Genomic DNA, 4790 nt, shown 5'->3' on the forward strand with positions numbered 1-4790 from the left:
GGGGCCCGGCCGCCTCCGGCTCCATCTGGGGCGCCCGGCCAGGCGGCGGCGGCGGCGGCGGCTTTCCGGGCGTCGGGACGCGTGGCCGGCCGGCCGGCCGGGCAGCTGCGGGCGTGCAGCGGGCCGCGCTCCGGAGCCTCCCTTCCGCAGCCGGCTCGCGCGCAACGAGGCTTCGCCGGGCCGGGCCGGGCGCGGGAGAGGCGTTTGAGCGGGCACGGCTCCTCCCCACTTCGCCACGCAGCCTGCGGCTTCCCTTCCCTCCCCTCCTCCGGGCGGCCGGCCCTGCGTCGCTATTCGAAAAATAACAGAGCCAAGCGGCGCAGCGCCAGCCAATGGTCGCCCGGCGGCGGCGGAGGAGGAGAAACGCGCGAGAAGGAGAAGGAGGAGGAGGAGGAGGAGAAAGGGGGGTGGGAGAGGGCCGGGAGCACGTGACTTTAATTTTGCAGCGGGGTGCTGAGGTGCGCGGTACCCCTCGGCGCTTCCTCGCGGCGTTGTTGCTGCCCCGTGAAAAGCCGGCTTGCAAGGGAGCAGAGCCGACCGGCATCCCGGAGAGCCGGTGCGCAGCGGAGAGCGGCCCCTTCCCCCGCCGGGCGCCTTCGGTGGTGCCCGGCTGGGGATGATAGGCGGGAGGGTAGCTCCCATCCGGAGGGCAGCCGCGGAGGGAACCCTGTTGGAGAGGATTTGTGGGCTTGGGGAAGGGGGCTCCTTGGCATCCCATCAAGGGCCGCAGATGCCTCTATGGGGGTGGGGAGAGCTTACAGCAGCCTTTCTCAACCTTGGCAACTTTAAGATGGGTGGACTTCAACTCCCAGAATTCCCCAGCCAGCCATGCTGGTCTTAAAGTTGCCAAGGTTGAGAAGCGCTATGCCAGCCTCCAAGCCAGGTTCAAATTTGCCTTCGCTGCCTTAAGAACGGGCTCACCCCAGATGCTGTTTCCCTCTGGCTTAGCGTCAGGTGTGGCCCCCAGCTCCTGCCTAACTGCCTTCTAGCCTTGTTAGGATGAAGACAATGGCAGAGCATTCCTGGGGGGGGGCGCTCCTGACTCTTCCCTGAGCAACAGCAGGGTTTGACCCCTTTCCTTGGGGCGCAGGGTAAGCTAGCCATAGGGATGCCCCACACAGAGACCCTGATAGTGGGGCTGACACCATCCTTCTGCAGAAGCTACGCTTGGCCCTGGCTCCTGGATGAGAAATGGAGATACGGTGGACGCATCCAAAGGTTTGTGGTGCAGCCCTGGTGGAGCACATGGTCCTCCAGACTCCACAGCTGCCGCTGCTGCTGGGCTTTCAGTCACCTGCAAGCATTGCATCTCACTCACACACGCCATAGTTCTGAGTGAAGCATGCAGGGTCTTTGCCTGCCCTATTACAGAGCATTGCAGGGGAGTGACCACCTTGGTTTGCCACTGCCTCTGGTCAAACCTGGGTTTACCTGTCACACCAGACTAGGCTAAAGCGGGACTGTGTGGCTTGTGGTTGAGTGAATTGTCAGAAACCCGGGCATTTCTTAGCAAATTGTACAAACCAGGCTGTTTCACTAAGCCGTCACATCATTTCTTTGGACCCGAGGCCACAGGAATTGTGCTTTGTCAGCCCAGCATGTTGCAAGCGTTGCAGCTCCATTTTCCTTCCATTCTCATTTTTCTCCTGGTGCTTTTTCCCCTCTCTTGCACTTTTTTCCTCTCCACTTTTTCTCTTTCCTTTTACGAGCCTTTGGGCCCGTGGTAGAGGAGGTGTCTTTCAGAAAAGAAAAAGGGCACATGGTGGTGATGAGAGGGAGGGCTGTAGACCAGCCCTTGATGGCTGGACAGAGGCCTCTGTTGCCAGATGGACAGACACCCAGAAACCGGGGCGGGGGGGGGGGGTAGGCAAAACAGAGTTTGACCCCCTTGCCCTTTGAAGATCCTGGATAAAGTGGGGTCGAGGAGCGCTTCCAAGCCAGAAGAATGGCAACATCTTCAAGAATGGGCTGAATCTGCAGGTACAGCCCCGTTTTTGGCTGATCCACAGCACTTTCCCCAATCTGGATTTAATCTCCATTTCTCCACCTCACCACCCACACACCAGCACTTAAGGCGGTTGAGCACCCATGCTCCTCACACACTGGCTTCCAGTCCCTGTGCCCACTGACACATCCATAGAAAAATGGTATTTGGCAATGAATAAATAAACACAAATAGAAAAATCTGAAATAAGAGGGGCGAGGGAAAAATAAAGGGATTAGGAGACCATCCGAAAGGGTGAGGTCAACTGACAGACATACTTTGGTCGCACAATCCCCGAGTCTCATTCTTGGCATTTTATGGATGACTTGTTTTATTTATTTATTTGATTTCTCTAGCGCCTACTTTCTCGCCACACCTTCCAACTCCTTTTTTTTGCCGGAACTGCCGTGCGGCCGGTTGTAAATCCTTTGGATTGGTAGCAGTGAGAACACCTACTCTGAGAGCACCCAGAGGAAAAGGGAATGAGCAAATGAACCTGGAAAGCTGGACAAATGGACTATAAGTCAAGACGAGGTCAGTTGCTGCAGGTAAAGATGGAAGGTAGGGCGTACTGCAGCCGTTCGTGCAAATAAACCCATGCCTGCAGCCTGGCCAGGATATAGCACACAGCGTATTCCTTTGAGTGGCAATTGCTGAGTTAAATAGCAGCTGGTCCTGGCCATGCTTGGAAGCCGGGACCAATTTGGAGGAGCCTGGCTTCCAAGTATGGCCAGGACCACCGGCTACTTAACTCAGCGTTCTCCAGGTGGACTACAGTTCCCCTCCCCTCACAGCATCACTGTTTGCTGGAAGTTATGGGCAATGTAAGAATATATCTGGAGGGTGCCAAGTCGCCAGAGGGAGCTGTGCCATTTAGGGCAGCTGTACGCGCATCTACAACAAATGGCATCTTTCTAGGCCTGGATATCAGCCTGTCAAGGAACTTGGATATGAGTTTGGGGAAGATGTGAGAGCAACTTTAAGGGGGGGACTTGGAGAAGAGAATACACAGACCAGACGTGGATGGAAGTGTGAACGAAACTCAGAATAACCCTACCTTCATTTTGTTGAGCATAAAAGAGGACAGAGAGAAAATTGGACAGGCTCTCAAGATTCTGTGATTATACCCTACAGCAGTGTTTTTCAAACTTGGGAACTTTAAGATGTGTGGACTTCAACTCCCAAATTCCCCAGCCAGGAATCCTTCCTGGATTCAAAGCATCAGACCTGGATGTCTAAGATAGTAAAGGCTGGGCTTTTGGAAAGGGGGAAGTTTGGAAATGTTCCTGCTTGTCCACGTGAAGAAGGAAAAATGGGCTGTTCAGGAACGTCCTGGTGGGGCTGGGCATTTGGTGATGGGCATTGCCCACCCCAGAATGATGTGGAAGCTCTGCCCTGCAGCACCCGTATGAGTGCCAACTGTAAGACATTAAAATTCCCAAAGTGACAAATGAGCTTTAAAAAAAAGTAGGGGACTTGGAGTGCTGGCATTACAATGTCAGCATCCCAAATCTACAGCCACTACATGGAACAGAGAGAACATAACATTTGGGGCATCTGATTTCATCTCAGTGTTGAATCCTTGAGGGAAAATATCCTTGGTAGAAAACCAATCCAAATGTCTCGCTAAGAGTGCAGAAATGAACACCGATAGAATCCGTAAAGCTGCAAAAAAAAATGAGTAATCTTTAGGCGGTGTTTAGCACACGCACCACCCGACCCCATGACTGCAGAAACTCTTCCGATAGCTGAGATTTCCAATCTAAGCATGGCCAGAGCTGGGCCTCCGGCTACAGGCCAGCTCAGTCGAAAGGTCAGGTGTGGTATGAGGACGACTCCCTTGTCCAGGTGTGTGGTGGGTGCTTCTGAATCATGGCTATCTGTTGGCCACCAGGCCTCAAGGGCGGTTCCTTCCCCCTTGAAAAGGCTGGGTTGGGGCTGGGGGAGATTTCAGCAAGCGCATCGTCACCAGGCAGCAGCGTGGCTCCAGTTGATCCCCCAAGAGCCAGACTGGGCCACAGAGTATGATCTAATCACGGATGCGTCAGAGATCACAGGGATCAGGGAATAAGACAAATTTCCGTGCCTTGGGAAATCCTGTTGTCCTGTTCCAAGACTGCAGAAAGAGGGAGCCATCCATCCAATGCTGCCATTCCAAAGGGTGCACCACACACACAAAAGTCATACACACACACACACACACACACAGAGACCAGTTTGCTTTGCAATTACTAAAAAAGGGTGCCCTGGGTAGATGTCAGTTCACTGTAAAGCCAGCTTCTGATTTAGCGCCTCTAAAAAACCACAGATTTTTTTAATGCAAGAAAGGGGGAAAATAGTTATTGAGTATGTATCGGGAGCACAGTCATATTAATTATATTTAATTTGAATTAAATGTTAAATGAAATCCAGTTTTTTCCCCCTAACCCCACCACTGTTTTTTCAAGCAAGTTCACCCACGGCCAAATTCCAGCCTTACTTTGCACATCTCAGAACTAAATCAAGTCCATGCACTGTGGCACATTTTCACCAACCTTGTACCTGCCTGCTGGATCTCTACCCCCATCGCCCTCAACAATATAGCTTGCTAGCTAAATGATGGGCTTTGTAGTCCAGCACACCAGGAAGGCACCCTTCTGGGGAGAGGCTGGATCTGGAACACAAGGGACTAATTCCAGAGGGTATTCTGAAGAAAAAGCAATGTTCTGGTTTGGCTGGGTTCATGATTGTGCTAAGACCTAAATTATAGTTTCAAAACCCCAGTGGCTGAATCCATGCAAGCCATGAACTCACAAATTTCATTGTA

This window comes from Candoia aspera, chromosome 8 (genome assembly GCF_035149785.1).
Source record: "Candoia aspera isolate rCanAsp1 chromosome 8, rCanAsp1.hap2, whole genome shotgun sequence".
NCBI classification, from domain to species: domain Eukaryota; kingdom Metazoa; phylum Chordata; class Lepidosauria; order Squamata; family Boidae; genus Candoia; species Candoia aspera.